This window comes from Anolis carolinensis, chromosome 2, assembly GCF_035594765.1.
Source record: "Anolis carolinensis isolate JA03-04 chromosome 2, rAnoCar3.1.pri, whole genome shotgun sequence".
NCBI lineage: Eukaryota > Metazoa > Chordata > Lepidosauria > Squamata > Dactyloidae > Anolis > Anolis carolinensis.
In genome coordinates, this window is record NC_085842.1 from 122,035,934 (window position 1) to 122,060,862 (window position 24,929).

General features: G+C 38.3%; 1 protein-coding gene across 17 annotated transcripts in view; it reads right to left on the reverse strand.

Moving 5' to 3' along the window:
* tenm2 (teneurin transmembrane protein 2) overlaps positions 1 to 24,929 on the reverse strand; it is a 1,150,537-nt gene that overhangs the window by 464,984 nt on the left and 660,624 nt on the right. The window contains exon 1 of one of the 17 annotated variants that reach the window (XM_062973913.1): positions 986 to 11,683. The exons of the other annotated variants lie outside the window; for them this stretch is intronic. The gene's annotated coding sequence lies outside the window, so the exon portion shown is untranslated. Of the gene's footprint in view, positions 1 to 985; positions 11,684 to 24,929 lie in introns of those variants that run through there. 17 annotated transcript variants of the gene reach the window in all.

Here is a 24,929-nt window from a genome sequence, read left to right on the forward strand (position 1 = left end):
TCTGGCCAATGATCAGGAATTCTGGGAGCTGGTCCAAAACATCTGGGATGGCATGAAGCACCCTTCCTGAGGAAGCCTGGATTTTGGGGGGCTGTGGGGGCTTAAACCCACACCAAAGCAGGTTTTTACAACCCACTTTGTCATGGATTTAACTCTTGTCTGGAAGCGTCCAGAGTTGCCAGAGAGGAAATCAGGAAGAAGAGTGAAACTGAATCCTACTTTTAACAAGCCCCACTTCAAACAGTTCATTTATGAACACAAAAGGCAACCACCATATCATCAGGCAAAGAAATACCCAAATCAGCAGCAACCCAAAAGTAGTAGTACCCTGAAGCCACAACCTTCAAAACAATTAAATTTGTTCCATTTCTTATGGATAAATAAAAACTATTTTCACTCCAGGTCATTTGAACAGTGAAAGTTCATTTAGACTGTAGGAAAACAACTATCATTTCTGTACTATAACTCCCATAATTCCTCACTAGTGCCTATGCATGATAGAACTATAGATCAATAACAGCTGGAGGACCACTTTTGCCAAGTCTTGCTTTGAATGGCATTATGCTAGATTTCTAATTTGTAAGTAGAACAACGTCAGCTTTCCTAAGAAATGTCTCACACCCACTGTAAAAAAGGAGAAGAGACAAATTACTTTTTTTTTTGCTATGTGATGGGAGCTTTCCAAGGACAATTCCTTCAGCCATCACTGAATTAATACATGTATTCTCAACACACACACACACACACATACACACACACAGAATTCAATTTGGTATTTTGCCCACACCAGTGAATTCCAACACCAGCTATTCTAGATGGCACTTTAAATAGGTTTATCTAGAAGGTTTAGAATTTTTTGCAGTACAATAAAACACATTTTGTAGGCATCATTAAGGCTGGAAAATCTATAGAAGCCATGGATATGTTTTCATCTTTGTTATGATGAAGCCAGCTAGCATATCTTGTTAGAGGGAGATTCACTTACCCTGACAGCAATGTATCAGTCCGTCTTTGTTGAAGATGCAGAGAGGAATAGATTAACCCATTCTATTCTCAAATTATCTAGGCTGCACAGCCTCCCCTTTCCTATACTCACAAGGCGGATCTAATGTTTAATCTAATTCTCACCTGCTATTTGCTTATAAAACATAAGATATGCAAACATAAGATATGCAAAAAAGCTTTGTGGTGACTTGCAAATCACCTATTGATAAACATTATTTACAGACCACATAGTTTGTTTCAGCTGTATTTCCTTAACCCACATTCCACTGCATGCCCACACAAAGTTTTGGGAAATCCATGCCAAAAATAAACTTTGGAAAGCAGCAGCAGACTACACTTCCAAATCATTGTACATGTACAATTATATCTCTGTTACTTATTTCTCTCTTCATGTATCTTCTGAATCACAGGAATCAACATACATTTTGAAACACCCTCTATACTTAAGGTTTGTCTGATTGAAAAGTAAAATGACACAATGCTCTCTAAAATGTCTTGCTGTCTGATTTGAAAACTGGCTCAGTTCCTGGAGAATAAAGGTGTGGCCATGATTCCTGTCTTAAGATTTCATTGTCATGACCGACACATGACTGCTTCTCAGGTGGAACCACTTTATTTCATTTCTCTGTGCCATACACAAAGCAGAAGGAAAGGAAAGAAAGGAACACTGAGAGCCCTTCTACACAGCACCTAAAACACAGGGTTTCCAGAGTTAAAAGGAGGTGGCTAGCAGTAAATCCGCACTGATTTGCTGCAATGAAAAAAAAAACATGGGATAAAAGGTTCTCTTTTATCCCAATTACAGACAGAAAATGTGCATATTTGCATTACTGTATATCCCCGTACTTGCAAAAACATGTGATTTTCTTCCCTCTCCCCTGTGGAGACTGCTCCAGAACATATCCACTTTTAAAAAACCCGAAACAGGTGATCAGCTGATTGGGCTGTGAAACGTACACACAACTGATTTAAAGGACATAAGAATGGAGAGCAATTGGAACTCTCTGAAACTCTTTGTTTTAAACTTTATACAGTCGAGTCTCACTTATCCAACACTCGCTTATCCAACGTTCTGGATTATCCAATGCATTTTTGTAGTCGATGTTTTCAATACATCGTGATATTTTGGTGCTAAATTCGTAAATACAGTAATTACTACAGAGCATTATTTCGTATTGAACTACTTTTTCTGTCAAATTTGTTGTATAACATGATGTTTTGGTGCTTAATTTGTAAAATCATAACCTAATTTGATGTTTAATAGGCTTCTCCTTAATCCCTCTTTATTATCCAACATATCTGTTTATCCAACATTCTGCCAGCCCATTTAGCTTGGATAAGTGAGACTCTACTGTATTAGATTTAAACACTAGTTTATCGGGGGTTTTTTCTCAAGGCAGTATATTCATTTAAATCTTCAAGTAATTATTAATTTTCAATAATTTATATAAATTAGTGAAAAAATAATACAGGATATTTATGTTGACTCAGCCAAAGTTCTATCTTTTGCTTTTATTACTGGGCTCCCATGCGGGGTTCTACCTCTTACTTCCATGTTAGGAAAGCCATTGCTGTCCACATGAACAAATATTTGGCTTTAATTCAGTGAACTCTTTTATCTTTGTGGGAACTATGGGAACCTCATTGTTTGCCCTGTGGCCTATCATCTTGCTTGGCAGAGATATGAAACAAATTCCAAGGTGTTTACTTTCACAGGAATCTACTATTCAGAAAAGACAGTAAGGGTTGGCAAAGGCTCCATTCTAACAGGAAAGTCTAATTTCACAGACAATGCTGAATGTTCTTAGATTGCTGCACAAAATAAATTTTGTTATCTCGTTTAATAAGTTCACTGGAAAAGATATTTATAATTCAGAGATCAGAAGCATGAAACTGTATGCCAAGCACCAAAATGCCTTCTAAAAATGGTGCTTTGCATTCTTGTTTTTGCAGGTAAGTTTATGCAGAATTGTTTGTGTGCCTTCAAGTTGTTTATGACTGTTGGCAATCCCAAGGTGAACTTATCAGGTAGTTTTGTTGACAAGATTTGTTTAGGGGAGGTTTATTATTGCTTCCTCTTAGACTGGGAGAGAGTGATTTGCTAATGGTCATCCAGGAACTTTCCATGGCTAGCCATAGGAGACATCCCAGTTCAACACCCAAATTACTACACCATGGTGGAACACATGATTTCATTTCTCTTGCAGAAGAACTTCATATTCTTCCACCTGACTCTTATACCAAATATTTCAAAAGTAATAGCTGTGAAGTTTTCCTATACACTTCTAAAAATTCTTCTAAGATTTATACAGTTATTATACATCTGTCACGCAAGTCCATAATATCGTTTGGGAAAATCTATATGAAGGGTATAATTCCCTGTTCATTTTATAGGAATTTATAGTTATTTGCATAAACTAAAATTATGTTTCATCACATCCATCATTGTTCCTTCCTTGTGAAATTATATATCAGGCTATTCCACATAGGATTATTGTGACAAAAGTTCATTTTAATGTCAAAACTGTTTAAGTTTTAAAAAGTTTTCCACATGATTAAAAGGGAGTGAGGGAATAAAATCTAAACTATACAAAATCTTTCAACATGCCATGGACTAATGAATAATTAAATCCCTAAACAGCCTGTAACAAGTTTGGTCAATGACACTTTATCTCTGGCCAGATATAGTCAAGTAAAATACGGAAATGCTGATGAGCACATAACAGCAATACTTTGTAAATATGTTAACATTAAATTTACTACCCAAAATCACTGATGTAATGGCCCCTTTTTCCTTAAAGCATTTTTAAACTTCCTATAATTTCCAGTTTTTTTCCCATTTTTCAAATAATTGCTTCATTGCATTTAAACAAAATAAATTAATGCCCAAAGCCAATCATTCAGGAGGAATCCTACACTAATCAATGAATGTACACATTGTGAGGCAGATGATAACATGGCACACACATGCACCAAATGTTATTCTTGAAAATAAATCCAAATTTACCAATTGTTCAGTATGTTAAGCTTTGGAAGTTTGGCAGCATCTTTTATATGGATAATCTGAATTCCCAATCGTCCAAGATTTAAGAGTTACTTATTTAATTATTTAGCTTTCAAGGCATCAGAATGATCTCTGGCTTTTGTCATGATGGCCAGATTTTTAAAGATTTCCAGCTTGCACATCTGCTGTTTTTCTCAAATAATGAAATGTCTTGTCCCGGATAATCTCCTTAGGGACTGATAATCTTATTGGAAATATCTTTTAGCAGTTTTGCACACTAAACTTTTGATTCATGATCATTCTATTTCCACAATTTTATCAGCCCCATTTTTAACAGTTTTGTAACTAAATTGCAATCCTAAGCATGTTCAGTAAGGAATAAACCCCACTGAACTATGGAACATGCTTCTCCCACAGCTTTGTTTCCTTCCTGATGAAATGATTAGGCTCAATTCTGCAAGGTTTTGGAGGGTATGGCACTATGCAACTATTTCTCAGTAAGGATAGCACAGAGGTACAATAATCTATCACTCTTTTAGAAAGAACACATCTTGGAGATCACTAAAAGATTGGCTTTATCTTTTACCTATGATCTCTAAGATTCATCTATTATTGTTGCCTTACAACAAGAATACATGTAAAAAACAAGTCAATGTCTTTATTAAGAATACCTAACATTTCCTATCTGAGATGGTTGTCTCATTCTGCCTAATATAAGTCTGGCACTATAATTCCCGCTTCCCTTTTCTGTGGCTTTGGCCAGTCTATTTGTTTCCATCTATTCTATTTACCCTCTTCTACATCAGTATTGATGTTGATGTGAGTCTGTATACATACATATATCGTTCATTGTTGATGGTGTTGTGTGCCTTAAAGTTGTTTCCTACTTGTGGTGAGCCTAAGATGAAGCTCTCAGGAAGTTTTCCTTGCAATATTTGTTCAGAGGCAGCTGGTCTTTCACTTTCTCTGAGACTGAGAGAGTGGAATTTGATGAGAGACCTCTTCACACATCCGGTGGCAGCCGGCAGTGGTGTCTCTCTTCATCACGAGGCATGGGGAATCTGGCAACCCACGCCTCACCTCCCTTCCCATTGCCTGCTGGGAGAGCAATTACATAGCGGGGGGGGGGGAGCATAAAGCACGCAAGGTGCATGCAGCTTCCCCCCTCAGATTTGGCAACATAGGCAGATTCCCGTGTTGCTTGGGCGGCGGCGGCATGCCAATTCCACCCCTCTGCACCCACGGAATCAGCACGATGTTGTTTGAACAGAGCCAGTTGGCTCCATGGGTGACCAGGGCTAGATCACCATTTGCCACTGGATCTAGCCCCATCTGATGAGGTCATAGGTCACCCAGTGGATTTCAATGACTGAGCAAAGATATAAACCATAGTCTCCATAATTACAATCCAACACTGAAAGCATGACAGCATGCTGGTTCTTTAACTATAATGAGATTTAAAACAGCAGGTGGTGAAATAATAATGACTAAGTGTTGTTAGAAAGAGATCAGGTTAAATTTAGTAAAGATGCATAATAAAATCTCTTACAATAATTAAGAATTTTTCAGGGACATATGACTGGTTCATTGTCACCCTCTGGAAGCATGCTTTGTCACTTTCCTCTGCCCCCATTGCATGATACTTTAAAAAATATTATAGGCCTAGTTGCTGTATTAAAAAGTATGCATAAAAATAGAAAACAAACAAACAAACAAAACAAAGCTAAAAATGAACATATTTCCCATCAACTTTACTTCCTGATGTGATTCGCCAGGACTTCTAAAAATAACCACCTGTATGTTGTTGAACAACAAAAACATTAGCATTATATATAATATAATAACTTTATTCTTATATCCCGCCCCATTTCCCCAAAGGGACTTGGGGCAGCTTACATGGGGACCAAGCCCAGTAATCTCTATATCCATAATAAAAGTGAAAACTTGTATGTGTGTATGTGGCACAGGTACTCACACAGACAGCCTCCAGCCTACACAAACAGGCTATAGTTCCCAGTGCTAAGGAGCCACCAAGTCACTCCTGTCCTCTGACATTGTGGTTACAGTGAGCTCCATGAACATGTAGCCCAAACCCTGCCAACGTCCTTCCCAAACACTATGGCCCACCACCCAAGGAATGCTTTCATTTGAGGACCATTTCATTCCAGATTTTGCATTTTCCTCCACCACAGGCAGGCATCCTAGGCTTCTCCATTGGTGTGGAATTTGCATGACCCCACCTACTGCCCTTCCCTTTCAAATCTGTCTGCATAACAAACACAGCAGAACTGAGGAGGAACTAAACTTATTGGAGGAGTTTGGGGGATTGACTCCACATGGTGGAAGTTGTAGTTCGCCCTGCATCAAGTCAGAGCACTGTAACTCCTACTGGGGAATTTAGAGGAGTTGTAATTCACCTACACCTAGAATGCACTGTGAACCCAAACAATGATGGCTCTGGGCCAAACCTGCCATGCATACCCGATATGCCCAGATTTGAATACTGGTGGGTTTTGAGGGGAATTGGCCTGGACATTTGGGAGTGGTAGGTACTGGGATTTATAGTTCACCTGCAACTGAACCCCACTGAGGATAGACCAGGACGAAACTTGGCACACAGAGCCCCCATAACCAAAATAACATATTGGACAAGTTTGGGGAAAAGGAAGTTATAGTTCACCTGCATCCAGAGAAACAGTGGTCCCCACCGATAATGGACCAGGACCCAACTTTGCACAGAGAAGCCTCATGACCAACTGAACATACTGCAGGGGTTTGTGGGAATGGGCCTTGCTTTTGGGAGTTGTAGTTCACGTGCATCCAAACAGCACTGAACCCAGCCAACAACAGATCTGGACCAAACTTCACACACAGATTCAACATAGCCTGTTGTGGATACTGACAGATGTTTTGGGACAATTGCCCCGGGAATCTGGAAGTTGTAGTACTTCACCCCCATTCACAGAGCATTGCTGCCAGGCAATGACCAGCCAACGACAGATCTGGACCACACTTGGTACACAGATCCAAAATGGCCAACTTTGAATACTGGCAGGTTTGGGGAGGATTCACCCACGATTCTGGGAATTGTAGTTCACCCACTCCAAACTGAGAATCCCTAACAATCAAAGACAAATAATGCCTTTTTCAAATAACCCGGACATAGCCAGGTTCCCAAGCTAGTGTAACAATAAAATACAGTAACATAAGATACAGTAGTGTCTCGCTTATCCAACATTCTGGATTATCCAATGCATTTTTGTTTTCAATACATTGTGATATTTTGGTGCTAAATTCGTAAATACAGTAATTACTACATAGCATTACTGTGTATTGAACTACTTTTTCTGTCAAATTTGTTGTATAACATGATGTTTTGGTAAAATCATAACCTAATTGAATGTTCATTAGGCTTTTCCTTAATCTCTCCTTATTATCCAACATATTTGCTTATCCAACGTTCTGCTGGCCCATTTACGTTGGATAAGTGAGACTCTACTGTACATTCAATTATAATGAATTAATACATAAAAACATATAAAAATCATAAAAGCATAAACAACTTATAACCAATAGCTAAGCACAATGGGTGGTTCAAAATTGGAGGCAAGGCAATACATTATACATGTGCAATGTATTTCAAGGACACTAATAAGATGGGCCAGTAATAAAGTGCAGTGCCTGGGTATAGGTGCACGAAAAACGACTCCATCAAATTGTGTCAAATGAGTCAAAAGCAAATTGAAATAATCAGGTTTTCAGGTCTTTCCGGAATGTGGCCAAGGTAGGGGATAAACTAATTTCTCTCGGGAGGGAGTTCCAGAGCCAGAGGGCCACCACAATAATCTACATACATATACCAATCTATAATGGAAGGAACAGAATGCATATTTTGAAAATCATACCTAAGAGAGACATCTATTTCCCTGCAGTCTCCACATGCAGAACCCTCTTTTGAGCTATAGAAAAAAAGGGGGATGTGGGGGATGTAATCTCTTCTTCCTCCAGTGGCATGACATATTCTTCAATGACACAGGTCTTTGAGCCCAGCCAATCAGAGGCCAGGTTGGTCCAGCCAGCGGTAGACCTTTCCAGGTGCATATGAGTTGAATACCTCTCTCTGGGCAGGGAGAGATCCCTCTCTGAGAAACCTTTGATCAACATAGTCTTTAAAAAATACAAAATAGTTTTCAGTACATAAGCTGAAAACTGCAATACTTTCCTCATGGAATGAAAGTTGTGCAATATTCAATCTGGCAAAGGATTTTTTCCCTGCTGTGCAAATTTACTTTGTATAACATTCTAACAAAAAAACTGTAGTCACAGTGACAAACCTTTCATTATCCTGCACAACTTGTGGGAACTTTCAACATGCTTTTTTTCTTTCAACATTTTTCTGTGTACAGGTATACCTTGAGTTAAGAGTTTAATTTGTTCTGTGATCGAGCTCTTATCTCAAAGCAAATTTTCCAGTTGAAAAGCACTGAAATGCTATTAATCCATCCCGGCTCCTTGTGCACCCTCCCATTTAAATGTGTTTTTAAATAAGAAATGTACTTTATAAATAACAAGTAATGTATAAATGCACATTCACATGGAACAACTTTTAAATGATAGAAGCACAAAGAAGCAGATTTGAGGCAACAAAATGTGTGTTGGCCAGTGTAGCAGCAAGGCAAAACCTGCACATTCACATGAAACAATATGTCAAAGTGAAACCCAGGTTGAGCGACAGCTCTTAACTCAAAATGTTTTTAAGTTGGGACATTCTTAAGTAAAGGTTCAAGATGGCGACTTGTCATATTTAAGAAATGCTCTTTAAAATCACATTCAATGATTACTTTTTAAAGTCATGCAGATATCAAATATTGATTTATTCTGTACTTTATATGGTAAAAGTAAATACAGAGGTGCATTTCTGACATCTTTCCTTACTCTCCAAGAAAAGTGGCTGTTACTTGGTAAATCCACCAAGCAATGAGCAGCATTGCGGATAATTCATTTTGGAACTATATAAAATTATCTTTAAAACCCTTACTTTGCCTAGCACTTAGTTTGAGTAAATATGCTAAGAATAGAAAGAAATCTGTAGAAGAAAGGTGTTAAGATGATGGATCCTACTGATAGCTCAAAAAGATAAACAACATGTAACTAACATGTTCTTTGAAACAAATCTCTTTTGAGTATGTTCACAATGCCCAATGGGTAATTTTCAAGCATCAGGATTACCTTTCCTGAAGCAATTTGACCACACCTTTGCTACATTTTTGCCAAATATTTCTATCCAGGTCAGACAAAATACATAATAAAGAGGCATGCAGAGGAGAGGAATCCTCACCAATAAATAGACTACAATGACTTCCGTTGTGACTCCACCAGTCAGGCTGAAGAACAATACATTGCATATACAATTGTTCAAAATGATTCCACTCCATTTCATTTCACCCCAAAGTATATTTGTGCATCTATACAAACACACATAAAGATGTTTGACTTAGGTTTCAACAATTATTGAGTTACTTCCTCATGAGGAATGGCATTGGAATTTGGTACAAATGTAGTTCAAATTTGGGGATGGAGGATGGGTGCAAATTCCCTGGGGATTCAAACTACTGGGGTAAAATATAATAGATAAAGATATTCAAAAAATAGTGCAATTCACCACCACAGCAAGTATACTCTTTCAGTCACTTACTGTATTCATGAACAGCAGTGAAATCAATGATGTGATAAATACATGAAAATCTTGGGTATAGTGCAATAAAGCATATGGAAAGACATAATCACAACAAAGAAGTAATTCCAGCAATTTAGTGTGATGCTTCTGGTAAGAAATGAAGAGTCTTTGATTCAAACATGTCAACAAAGTAACTTTAATGGAAGATGCCTTCCTATTACTTCCTTTACTATGGCATCCTCAGTGCCTCCATAAAAGACCATTCTCAGACTCAGGAAAGCATTCAGCATGGCAAGAAAGCTACAATGAGGAGGACAGAATGAGAGGTAAGTGGGCAAAGGGACCCTGAATGTACCTTAGCCTGGATTTTGCTAAATTCCAACTACACTTGTTTCAAATCCCATGGCAAACTCCAGGAGTTTTCAACAGTTAATACTATGGGGAAAAGGCAGAAGTGATACAATGGTGAGAAGAGGACAGGACACACACATCCTCCCAGTAACATTGATATTGTTTGGACCAGTGAAGTCCCAATTTGAGACAGATATTATCAGAGAAAGAATGTATGTTTAGGTATTCTGGTGTTGTAACTGGACCACTCATTCTCTACTTGTGGAATCAAATGCACTTCAGAATGATTCTACTATTTCAACACCAGCTGGAAGTGTCCAAGTCACCCTGCCTTCTGAAAAAGACTAAGAATTGGGCACTTGAAAACTAAAACTGCATGTCAAGTTGTACCTAATAATGCAGTACACTTATCTGACACCAAACAACTAAATCCACATAAAGATATAATGTTTGGCTGCCACTGTACCTTGAATCATATGCTTGAAATATAAAATTCCCTCCGTACATTTGGCTCATCCTCTTCCCATGGAAGCAAGGAAACTGGATCTGTGTCTGCCCAGTGAAAGCTTTACTTTCTCACTGAGCACTCTGTCTTAAGAACCATTCTTTAACATACTGTCTCTTAATTGTTTCTTGGTAGAAATATGCTATTTTGGATATTGAAAGGATGAAAAATTACTACTTTTCTATGTTGAGGTACTGGAGAATGAAACTTCAGTTCTAAATATCCAATAACGATGAAAGGAAGTCATTGTCCTCAATCTACATGAATGCTACACAAGACAATCTAGATCCCAATTCTTATTACTCATCTGGCACTTCAAGACAGGTCTTTCTTGCTCATTATAGATTTTCTGCATTGTTATTACCTTGTGGTTGCCACCTCACCTGACCCAAGTATAAGGAACACATATAAAAATGTATAAGTGCAAGTACTTATATATGCATAAATCTTTATATTAATCTATTATATATGATCGTCACTGATTTCATCTGTACGGCAGAACACGGGGAGAAGCCTGCAAGTAGTTTTATATAAGCAAACAATTTCCACTTTTCTGTTTTTATTTCACTCTTAATGCAAAGTGTCCAGGGTGGCGTAGTGATTTGAGTTGGAATATGTGTCTGGAGGACCAGGTTTGAATCTCCACTTAGCCAAGTGACCTGAGCACATTTAACTCTTTGATTGTCTGAGGAAGGCAGAGGATCCCGCTTCTGAAAATTTCATGCCAATAAACCCCCTGATAGGTTTATCTTAAGACCACCATAAGCCGGAGACACACAACAATGTGTGTGTGTATCTATCTATCTATTTACAGTAGAGTCTCACTTATCCAAGCCTCACTTATCCAAGTTTCTGGATTATCCAAGCCATTTCTGTAGTCAATGTTTTCAATATATCGTGATATTTTGGTGCTAAATTCATAAATACAGTAATTACAACATAACATTACTGCATATTGAACTGCTTTTTCTGTCAAATTTGTTGTATAACATGATGTTTTGGTGCTTAATTTGTAAAATCATAATCTAATTTGATGTTTAATAGGCTTTTCCTTAATCCCTCTTTATTATCCAAGATATTCGCTTATCCAAGCTTCTGCTGGCCTGTTTAGCTTGGATAAGTGAGACTCTACTGTATCTACACACACACACACACAAACGTATATATATATAGATAGATAGATAGATAGATAGAGAGAGAGAGCTCCCCTTGCAGCAGTCAGAACAACCCTGTTAGGTAGACTGAGGTTTGAACTGATCCAGAATCACCTATGGAACCTACATTACCTATGCGATAAATTAAATCTATGCTAAATGCATTATTTATCATGCTGTTGTTGTTACACCCCCCCCCCCCCCACACACACACACACTAAAAACACACACAGGGAGATAAGACTCATTAGGATTAGGACTGCAGAAATAATTTTATAACCTTCCCCCTCACCCCCATGCACATGCTGAAAATTACTCTCCAAATTTATTGCTGGGTGCACTGCATAGGAGGCAGAGGAGAAAGGATTATCTTCTTCCCATTGTCTTAATAGTGCAGCCAGAGTATTCAAATAGTAAAGGAGTGACAATTGCAAGAAACGGTTACACCTATGTCTTTGAAAAAACTACTGTCACTTATTTTGTGGGATAAGGTATTACCACACACATTCCCTTCCCTGGTTCCCCCCTCCCTATTTTTAACTGCAATATGCTATCAAGACAGTATCTCTCAGTGGCACAGATCTTATGGTCTGCATCAGCAATTCTTGCCCAGACAGTGCATTAACCTAAAAACCATTCTGTTGTTCATCTTGGTACATATCAGCTGCACTTGCTGTCATAGCACATTGTCCTCCTTCCCACCCCTTATTTTTCCTTTGCCGTGTCACTAAACTGCCATCATAGGCACAGGACATGGGGAATTAGGGCCCCGTTTACCTAAGGAAGTCTAAAGGGTTCAAAAGAGTTCATGACTCTGTACAATTTGTAAAGCAGCTATGTAGAAAATGTACCTAATGCTATAGCAATCAAACTGTAGAGGTTCTTCTTTGGCTGAGGTAGTGAAACAATTTTACTAGCTATTAACTATACAAACACTTCATCAGTACACGAGAGCCTTGTTCTAACGCAAAGTACTCTGATCAAAGCACCGTGTGATCAAAAGTACCACAGTAAATGGAATTAAAACATACCTAAAGCTTAAGACTTATCTAGGTGATTTACTCATTTACAATGTCCCCCCGCCCCCAAGGCTATTGGGGCCAAGGGAGCTAGCAACCAAAATTAAAACCAAATATAGCTGAAACAATGGCTAATACAAAAATCAAAAGGCAATCTAATTAATACAAAAATCAAAAGGAAATCCAATTAAAATACAAATTTTAAACTATTAAAAATCCTGGTGATCCTTATATAGCCATAAGGAGAAGCTTTTTGCATAGACAGACACATAAGGTATTTATCTTTAGACCTGAGGGAACACCCACCATTTTCAAAACAACACTATTATAATGTTTGGGGGTGGGGGTGGGGGTGGGGGGGTGGAGAAGGACATTTTGAAAGAAAATTGAAGGACAATGGTGTGGAAACAAAGGCCATGATCCTGGTATGTGCTCTCTATTGTAGCAGAGGTGCCGAAGCAGGAGTGAAAAGAGCTACAGGCTGAGCAGGGATGACAGAAAGCAGAAAAACTCCTTGTCATTGTCAAGAGGGAGGTATATGTCCTCCAACTGTCCTGAATTGGAAGGGACAGTCCTAATTAATGCTCTGTCATTCCATATTTTCAGCTGCTTTTAAAATGCCCCTGTCTCTTTCTCCCACATCCCTGTTTGGTTGGATCTACACTGCCACATAATCCAGTTTAATGAGGTTAATCTGCATTCAGAAACTGAATTATAGGCAGTCCCTGAGTTACAAACATCTGACTTACAAATGACTCATAGTTAATAACGGGGCTGAGAAAACAGGTAATGAGAGGAATCCACCCCTCGGAAAGGAAATTCACTCCTTAAAGAGATGAATTTGGGGCCGGGCTGTGACGCAGGGGCCGGGCTGTGGTGCAGGCTGGTGAGCAGCCTGGTGCAATAAATCACTCTGACCATGAGGTCATGAGTTTGAGGCCAGCCTGTGGTGGGGTGAGCACCTATCAATTAAAAAATAAAATAGCCCCTGCTCATTGCTGACCTAGCAGCCCAAAAGATAGTTGCATCTATCAAGTTGGAAATAAGGTACCACTTATAAAGTGGGGAGGCAAATTTAACTAATTTACGACGTTGGAATGAGGAAGTGATGTTACAGTGGATGATGAAGCAGCTGCTCCCCCCTGTGGCTAGAATCAAACATCCCCTCAGGAGAAGATTAAATTGCCTCTGTGTCTGTCTCTGTCTCGGTGCTATGTGTATATGGGCATTGAATGTTTGCCCTATATGTATATAATGTGATCCGCTCTGAGTCCCCTTCAGGGTGAGAAGGGTGGAATATAAATACTGTAAATAAATAAATCATGAGCTTCTTCATTAACAATGTTTTCCATCTTGACCACATCCTGATGTTGTTTGGCCACACGGGTCCCGGTTGTCACCTGTGAAATGTTGGAGGGCATGGAAGCATTTGGCATTAACAGCTCTACAACTGATCAGTTATTCCCAGAGTAGGATCATTTAATCAATAATTTAATTGTGATTTCATGAATTTGCTCTAATCAGGAGGAATAACAGGCTTTAGACCTGTTTTGGAAAAGCCTGATTTCTGGATGGGTCCTTAAAGTCAGTAGTTGTTGAGAGGCTGCCTTGCAGAAACAGGATGCTCAGGAGCTGGTTTCTTTCCCTCTGGAACACCAATGATGACTTTCTCAACCCTCCCTCACAACGACTGCACGAAAAATATGCACTATGCTAGTTTGACAGATAGAAATGGATTCAAGCCCAAAGCATGAGAGAAAGACGAGAGCAGGTGAAGTGGATGAGAAATACTGCCAGCCGCTGATGAAAAAAAGCTGAATATTGGGTGATTGGGAATAGAGTGCAATATCCAAGAAGAGGGCAGGTTTCACCGGAACCTGAACCAGAGATCAGATTCAATATTTAGCCGCAGGTCCAGCAGTCACAGGTCACTACAATTCATACAATTTATACTGAAGAGGCCATTTAGACATAGATGATTTCTGACATTTTTATTCCAATGGAAAGGGAAAACATATTATCCCAACAATTCAAAAGAACTGAGCAAAGAAATGTACTGCTGCTTACCTTTTTTCATTTAATGATTGTTTATAGCTGTTTTGAAATGACCACCCCATGCTTAATGTCGTTATGGTAGTGCTTTGAGGGACTAGGGGCAGAAGCTTGCCCAAGTAAAAATATAATAATCATGAAATGAATGAGATTTACTGGTTGTGTTCTATCAAATTAGGCAACACTAAAAAGTTTGCTGTACTCCCTCAATTTGAGGTCTCAGCTCCATTTCCCAGCATCCAAATATCTGTAATAAAAAAACCCAAATTATTTTTGAAGTTTAAAAAAGGAGCAGGATGAAATTCATAGATGGATAGTTCAGTTTTTAATATGCTAGGAAAGACAACCACCTTTTAAATGATTTAGTTGAAGGAAGAGATGGTTTAAGTACTGCTCAAAGAAGCAGCTTTGCAATAAGAAGTATGATATGAACACAGACTGAGGATGGCAACCCTGTTGGTTAATGCTAACTAGAATAAATCAACTGAATCAAATTTTGAATGCTGAATGAACATGTAGGTAAATAAATCAGCCCTCTGTATTCACAGATTCCACCTCTATGGATTCAACAGCTATAAAGTATTTTCAAACAGCAAGCCTTGTTTTAGCCATTTCATACAAGGGACATTGTTTTACTATGCTATTGTAAATAATGCGACTTGAACACTCATGGATTTGGGTGTCCAGCGCATGCGTGTGTGTGACCTGAAACCAAATCCCAGCAGATATCAAGGGCCCATTGTATTGCTTATTCAATTAATCTACTCTACTCAGGATCATGAGACAGACCTACTGAAATGGTGAGTTCTTGTAGTAAATGGAAGCAGGGATTCTACTTTTTCCACATATCTTTAACATTCACTCAGATGCCTATGCCAAAATACCTTAACATTAGATTTCAGACATTATCTACATAGCTGATTATCCATTCATGCAGATAGCCCCTGACATTCCCTAACCATGTCAATTCTATCTAACAAAAAACGTGAGTGCTATGGAAGATTTCAATGTACATTATTAAACTATTGAATTGTTATCACTTTATGAACACACAGAAAGAAGTTATGATATGGAGCAAAGTTTTTAGAAGTCTATACTGTTAAACAACCCCTTAATTTCTGTTATATATTTCCTATACAGCTATTTTAAGGGTTTTTTTTTCACAATTTGATATACCTTTATTTGCATATATGTATCTAATGGGACACTTTGGAGATGGAACCTAAGTCTAAACTTTAAACATTTTAAACACAGAGACTGGAGGTAGTATTATAAAAATATTTTAAATAAACTTGTGCATGAAACAACGTTTGTATACACTGAACCATCAGATATCAAAGGTGTCACTGTCTTAGTCATCCATGTGATTAGTTTAAATTTTGGAGTATTTGGGGTTTTGAAATTCTGGATAAGGGATTATCAATCTGTGCAAACAGGGACAGAAATATAATAAATATAACAAAAATAAACCACAGTAATTTGTGGACACTGTGGTAGTGATTGGTTTTTTTTCATCTTGGCTTCAAATTGATTCATCCAAAAGGATTTTTACAAGACCCATTGGTTTGTTTTACTATGAAAATATGCTCTTAGCATACAGATCAAAAACCTTCAAATTTGATTTAAACTTGTGATGAAAAAAACATTTGGCGGAAGCTGTTGGAAACTCTTGACTGGTGGTTAATAGAAATCAGATTGCTGTTGTTTCTCACCACAGTGTGAAGTAAGATATAGTGTGTGTGCGTATGATAAAAAGCATAACAAAAAATGCACTAGGTGATCATAAATTGGATTTATTTTCAAGAATGCTAATCTAGCTCCTTGTTTAAAAGACACAATAAAAGAGAACACTTGCCATGTAAGAGGAAAAACAGATGTTTCTGTCTCGAATAATTGATATATCTATGATTATAATCTTAAAAGCAGCAAAACTGATTAGTAGTATGTGTGAGGAAGATGAATGGATATTGAAGACATTTCCAGTATGAAGCTCTCTTCTAAGGCACAATTCTGGATCCCCTTTGTGAGCGTACTTTCAGTTGAAAAGCAGTTGCAAACCACTTAGCAAGATGCCTGTGCTTGAACTAATGGGAGGGGGAGCAACGGATGACAATTGTTTTTCCCTTACAATGTTTGATGAGTCTCATTTTTCATGGTATCTATGCTACATCTACATTTCTCACAGCTGTAAATAACCACAAGAAAGCAATAAGGGAGAAACTAAACTGATTTGTCTATTCCCTTAATTAGCTTGATGCACAATCTCTTACAGGAAATTGCTGGGCACATCACTTCTTGATGCTTTAAGCGGCACTGAACTCTGCTATAACATGTGATATTCCATTCAAAGAACTCTGCTTCAAATTGTCTGAAGTTACACCCACTTGGCTCAAAGATGGTACATATTTTGCTAGCACTATTGTCTTCTGCAACTACAGAGGTGGGGGAAAAGGAAATGACTTTCCCTCAGCCCTTATCTGTAAAACTGTTGGGGGAAAATTCAGTTAAAAAGATCATTATACCTTAAGAAGGTTCTAAACAAACGACAGCCTTACAATATCTATGCAGTATCTATGCCCATTCCAAAAATACATGAAATGCTATTTAAAAAAACCCCCAAAAAACCCCCTAATTTTCCAAACCGTATTTTACAAACTGGTTAATCCATTTATTCATTTGGAATTAAGACAAAACTCCTAAACCCAAATTGTTTTGGCCCTTCCAGACAGGGCCCAAAATGCCCTGTCGAACTTTTACTGGAAGTATCCAAACGACGCCTCCGATTAAAGAGAATTAATTTGGCACAAAGCAGGTAGGAAACAATCCATTCAGGACAAAGTGCCAGGAGGTGGTGGGGGGAGTGGAGGGGGAGCAGCCTCCTGCTGCATCATTTCTTCACACCTGTAAGCCTGCGGAAGAAGTATCATGGCAGCCTGGTAAGTTTTCTTTTATTTTAAGGGCTGGGGGGGGGGGTGGTAGTTACTGGAGACACCCCCCTGGGAAAGCCCAGGTTTTGGGAAGGGTGTGGGGACTTAAACCCATGATGAAGCAGGTTTCCTAAACCTATTTCGTCATGGGTTTAAGCCCTGTCTGGAAGCATTCTTAATCTCAATTAAAAGAAACTCACTGACTAAATGGAATTCATGGCATTGTAGATTTATAAAATCCACATAGATATGATGGATCCATTTTAATTGGATTTAGCCAAAACCAGTCTCATAGCCAGGATTTTTTGATTGGGGGGGGGTTGTTTGGAGGGGATTTTTGATTAGGGGGGCGGGTCTGAGTGAGAGAGGATCTACCCTAGCAAAACTTTGGTATCATTATCCCAGTATCCCCATCCATATGGGATATATTGAGCATGGTGATCAGATCATGATATGAATAAACATAACAGTTTAAATAATAAATGTAAAACCTTCTCGCGGACCACCCTGAGAATTGGGGGGGGGGGTTGAAGGCCATCAAGCCTCCCCCCCCCCTCCCCCGGCTACATGCCTGGCCAAAACAGTTAAATGTGGTTTCACAAGAAATCTGACATCACTTTCTTTTTAAAAAAAACTACTGTATTTCTGCATTGTCTTCTAGCCTATATCCTTCAATGGTTCAGAAGATGAAAACCAGAAGATAAAAGGTAGAATGTGCTCAAACTGGCAAGCATTATTAATGCAACCCCCCCCCCCCCCCCAAAAAAAAAAAACAGCTAGGGAATTCTTCAGCAATTTGCTTTTGCCCAGTGACTACTGGGAAGGTTCCTCCTCTTCCTTTCTACCTGCTGAAATAACCAAATGTAAACTATTTTTGCATTTTGGACTGACTGTGCAGCAACTGAAGCAAGCAAGGTGGGGAAAGTGGAATGGCAAGACAAACTAGGACATTTTACAAACAGCAGGAAAAGTGGGGTAACAGATGATTAAGGAACTGTCCCTGCCAAATGGGTCCAATTTGAAGCCATGGTTGTCCACAAGGGCCATACAAAACTGGCAAAAATATTTAAAATAAAATGGAGATAATTTTTAATGAAATAAAATGACCTTTAATAACTTTTAAAAATAAAATGAAAATATTTTAAACATAATTTAAAAAACAAAAACTAAAACAGATAAAATTGTTTAAAATATCAGGGACCACATGGAGCAACATTATTTTATCTGCCTTCTTGAAGCTCCAACAAGACAGGGCCTTTGCAGACACTGTTACAGAAAAAGCTCTGTTACATCTGTGCACCAAGCTAGCCTTGCAAGCTGGAGGAACAGGTAAAAGGGACTTCGCTGAAGACCTCAAATTTGGAACAGATTTATACGGGAGGAGGAAGTCCTTCAAATATTCTGTCTCTAAGGCTTTTATGGCTTTGAAGGTCAAGCTAAGCAGGTTCAACACTGTTTCATACCTGGTTGGGAGACTGCTGTAGGCAATATTTCAGAGAAAGAAACTAGCAAAACCACTTTTGAGTATTGTTTGCCCAAGAAACCTTGTGAAGTTCACGAAGACACCATAGATCAACACATGACTTACACACTTACACACCCATGACATACTTGCAGACATATACACCCATGAGTCAAAACCAGCATTCCAAAGTGAGCATGGAAGCAGATTGGAAGTTAGTGTAATTATTGTAAGACTAACGTTATGAGGTCCCTAAAATGGACAACTGGCATGAGTATGACTGACACATTTAGTGCTAGCTGCAACTTCCAAACACTTTTCAAGGGCAGTCCTACAGAAAAAAAACATTGTAGTTGTCAAATCTAGAAACCCCAGCACTTTCTGTTCCTGGAGAAAAGATTGAATGGCTGAGCCAGACATCAGTTATAAAACTATACCTCTTTATCCTTCATAAAAGTTGGTGCAGGTGAGCTTTGGGAATTTCTGCTACAGATAGATGAATTGAAGAATGCAGGGAAGGGCACACTCTGTATCATTGTCTCATCCTTACACATCTGTCTCTCCCAACCATAAGCTTCAACCATTTCTATTTCTAATCAAAAAATTACTACAGACAAATTGCACTAAAACCAAAGTGTATTCAAGGAACAGTTCTTTTCAGAAAACAATTCCCTGGCATTCCGAAGAGAAGACAAAGAAATGAAGCAACAGTGTGAATAATTCCCATTTAAATCAATGATAGTTAATTCTAAATAAATACATATGGGACTCTTCTGAGAATCTGTATCATTTGTATCTAACTTAATTATATGTATTTACTCTGGAAGTAAATATTACACAAGTAGCTATGCCAAGCTTTAACATTTTAAAAGGAAGCCCTCTTATAAAATGGTAATATATTTATTTGGATTATATACATAACCTTTTTTTATGGAGACAAATTCTTTTTTTCAAAAAAGGATTGCTATCCTATAATTATTTTGTCAAAGATGGAAAAATATCTTGCAAATTGTATTACTTCTAGTCTCCTAAAAGACCATTACTTGTAAACTTCTTTCAAAATTATTCTTTTTTTTTTAAAGATGGCATCCATTTGTCTTCATATAGGACAAATATAACAAGATACAAAGATGGAATTCCCCAGCCATTTCTGTTGAAAGATGGGTTTATTTTCAGCAGCATTTGGTTCATCAGTTTTTGAACTCCATCTGAAATGTTGTGAGGGTGAAGTACTAAGGGAATTCTATTTAAATTTAGATGTATCTCCATTGGTAAAATTAGACCTAAAGCTTTAGATTCTTATCCCAAAGGCACTTTGGCAATGCTTCCATCTTTTAAAGACAAATGTGAAATAAGAGATGAAGAAGGTGACCACATTTTTTTAAAATGAAATTAGCGTTTTGAAATTTTAATAAAAACAAATGTTAAGATGTATATATTTAGGTTCTTTTTATCAGAGATCAGTGTTCTTTTATCAGATTGGTAGTACCCACCTGTGTCTTAAAGCATAGTCATCCCTCCACATTTGCTGGGTTTGGGGCACAGTACCCCAGTGAAAGTGAAAAACTATGAATAAAGGAAGCACTATTTTTTTTTCCTGAAAGAAGATCTACTGGAGATTTCTAGGTGTTCTAGTATGACTCAGTAGTAATCCTCTACTGGAAACTCACCTTAGGATCACACCTGAGAGAGATTCTTAGGACCCATCTAGACAGGCCCAAAAACCAGGACCTGACTCAGTTTTACTGGAGGCGTCCAAACAATGCCTCTAGTAAAACTGAATTAATTTGGAACAAAGCAAGGTTTTCCTGCTTTTTTTTTTTGGAATTAATGAAACACCTGGTAAGATCCTGATCTTAGGTAAGATCCAAGTCTTACCAGGTGTAGGCCCTGTGTGAATTGGGTCCGGGGACCATGTCACGTGATCCCCAGGCCCAATCCACACAGCCATCTTGGTTGTTCAAGCCCCAGGAGTCTGAAAAACCAAGAGGGCATTCACCTCATCCCCCCAAAATAACTTCTTAAAATAAAAGAAAAACTGTCTGCCATTATGTTCCCCTTCACACCAGGAGATGGGGGGGGGGGCAAGGAGGGACATAATGATGGCCAGGTAAGTTTTATTTTAAGGGATTATTTGGGGGGGGGGGCTTCAGGGTGGCTGCATACCATTCTGATTGTTATTGGAATGGCATGTAGTCACCCTCCCTGGGAAATACCAGGTTTTTTTTGGGGGGGGGGGGTTGGGGGACTAAGATTTATGCCAAAGTGGGTTTTTTAAACACAGTTCAGAGCGGGTTTTACTCCTGTCTGAAAGCACATTCTCTTCTCTAGGTCCTCCAGGTTGACTGGAAGAAATTGACCACTGAGTCAAACTGGAGGATCTAGAGAGAAATGTTTTCTTACCTATATAGAAACAAAAATATCACAATATTGTTAATTGCTTTCTACATAAGGAGAGAATGCTGCTAAAAGTAAAACAAACTTTCTTTTCATATAACTGTCAACTAATTTTTACTTTTACTTTTAATTTGCAATAGTGTTCTCCCTCTCTGCACTAGTGTTGGCTGTGTAAGAAGGAATAATATACTTTCCCAACTACAAGCCTCACTTCCCCCAATATAATCTACAGCACCTAATTTAAAAGCTACCATCTCAGGCCAAAGGCCTCTCACTTATTTATTCATAAATATTATTGATACTTATACTGACATATGAATAATTGATAGTCACAGAAAAAAGAAGTGAAAACAAGACTCGGCTAAGAGCGCTCATGGGAGTGTGTTGCCCCAGAGCCTCAGGGAATTTATTCAAAGTTCAAAGCTATTTTGGTCTTACCACATTTTGAGAACATCAATTTTAAATATGAAGTAATGGAATATTCACATTATTTGTTAACTACTTTGACTCCAAAAAACACCAACCTATGTATTAATCTGGTTCTTTAAAACCAGGAATTCAATTTGTATAATCTCACACAATTTCATTAAAAATTAAAATACTGGAAAATAATTGAACTAATATAGTGCACTATTATTAGTCTGACCAAATTTTGCAGGGCTAACAGTTTGCTCATTGCTGGTATATTCTTTAAACAACCAAAGAGGCAACTATATGCATGACATCACCTGATGGCCAAAATAGACATCAAACAGAATCCATAACTGGAAGTGGAAGATGGAGGAGCTTCATTCCTTCTACAAAACAAGACCAGGAACAGATTGTGGCACAAAAGGATCAGCTGATATATATAAAAAATCAATATTAAAGCTAAAGAAGAGCATTAAACTGATAATCATACCCAAATACAAGTTGAACATCCTCGTAGAGTTTAAACATACTCTGAAAACCAGATTTGTACTATTGAGCCTAATTAACCAGGAGCTACATAAACTCTGATCTGAAACTATTCAGTAACTTGTGTGCAGAGACAAGGAACACTACTATAATAATCAATGGAGAGAAAAAAGAAAATGACAACAAAAAAGAAAGAACAAGATATCTCTTCTACAAGTTTGAGAAACTGCATTCATTTCCCATTTAAGCAAATGATACTCAAAATTCTACACAAAGGCTTTTGCTATATATGGAGTAAACAATACCAGATATTTAACCTGGGTTCATGAAACGAAGAGGCACTAGAAGTTACTGTCAGGGTAGAATATGGAGAAACAGAATGGTTTCCAATTGCCAGAGGGATCAGACATGACTGCATTTTACCAGTATATCTGTTTACCTTTTGCACAGAGCACGTTATGTATGAAGCAGGATTAGATTCAGAGGAACAAGGCATGGAATTTGGAGGAAGGGGCATGAAAAGATATACAGATGACACGACAGTGAAAAAAATATCAGACTTGAAACTGTTACTGAAGAAAATGGAAATGCAGGTTTAAAGTTAATGACCATAGATAAGCTGCCAACTTTAAAGTAGACATTTGAAGACTTTGAAATAATTCAAGATTTTCCATATTGTGGTTCAGCCATTAATAAAAATGGAGACAGTAGTCAAGAAAATAAGAAAAGGATTTGGAAGGGCAGCTAGGAAGGAACTTGACAAGATCTTGAAATGTAAGACACAACATTGAATACTACAGTTAGAATTGTCTATGCTACCATATTTTCCATTTCTATCTATTTAATCTACACAATTTATTCTATGGTTTTAAATAGGGTGCCAGAGAACATTTCTAAACTGTCAACATGGTGTAGTTATTTGGCCATTTTCCTACGACTCTGGAAACAAGGGTACAAATTAGCATTTGACCATGAAAACCCACTGGGTGACCTTAGGAAAGTCACATTCTCTCAATCTCAGATGAAGGCAAAGGTAAATCCATACATAACAAATCTTTCAAAGAATAAAACATGGCAGCCTTGCCTTTGGTTCTCTGTAAGTCCAAAATATGAACTGCTAAAAATACCAATAAAGGTGTCCTAGAGCAAATCAGGCTGGAACTCTCCTAAGAATTCAAGAAGACTAAACTGAGACTGTCATATTTTGGACATGTCATGAGAACACACATGTCATGAGTAGCTCACTGGAAAGGACAGGGCCCATCCAGACAGTACCTTTATCCCAGGAGCCCTCGCAGTAATCAGGAGGATGGCCAGAAGCCATTCCCTGTAAACCCAGAAGCAATTACTACAAAAGGCAAAAAATGAGAGATTTCCAGGTGCGGGAATATTGAGGTTTTTAGCCGAATATCCGGATCTTTGCATGTCTGTATGTCCCTGCAATGAGAAATCACATAATTTTTTAATCTGGGTTTGTTCCTGGGTTTTAGATGTTTGTTTCTTATTGGGCAGTTCCTAAAAAGAAGGTGACACTTGAGTAGAAGGTGAAAACTTTGTCCTGGGAAGAGGAATTTCATCCTTCACCTGTTTAATGAAGTTTGTGGCAGAAAAATGAAGTTCCTGGAGTGCAACAAGTACTTTCACATTAAGTAGTACACAATGACACAGGAACAGACACTTTCAAACCAGAAACAGAATGTCATTATTACTATAGTTAGTCAGACCTTGTTGTATGGCCATCTGTGCAGATGGGTTTTGTGGTGTGCTTGTGCCAGGGAAGAGCAAGATGATGTTGCCAGATTATACATGTTCGTTCCTCATTGGGTGTATGCTGAAAATATGGGTACAGTTCAGTAAATGGCAAAAACTACTGGCTATTAGGACATGGATGTGCTGGAGAGGAATGTAAATACTGAGAGCAAAGGTCATGCAGGTGGCTAATAGGAACAGCCATGTATAAACAAAAAAACAGCACCCTATTGTTCCATGCCTCAAGTACACAACCAAATCTGTCTGGACAATTGGCCAGGCAGCCAGGGTCTAAAAAGTGTCAATAATTACAAAGTTCTGTTCCTGGCTTGAAAGTGTCGGTTCCTGTTTCATTGTGCAGTACTGACTTGGACAATAGTGGTCCTACCCCATGAGGTTTGTTTGTGTGGAAGATACTCCATGAAACATCTGAAGGGCACAGTTTTTCTGGCCAGGACAAAGTATCCGCATCCCGGGTCTTTTTTTAAAAAAAAGCTGCCCAGGTTTCTGGCAGAGGTCCTGCAGTGGCCTCTAAATCTTGGAACAAAGCAACAAGTATGGACAATGGAGGCAGAAATAACAGGACTAACAGGACTGTATGTGGACCTCTTCTGAAGTCCTTGGATTTTTTGCCCCCATTTAAAAACCATGATGGCAAGGGTTTTCCCTCGTTTCTGCCCATTTTGATACTTACTACCTTCAAACTGAGAAACATATGGAGACCCTCTGA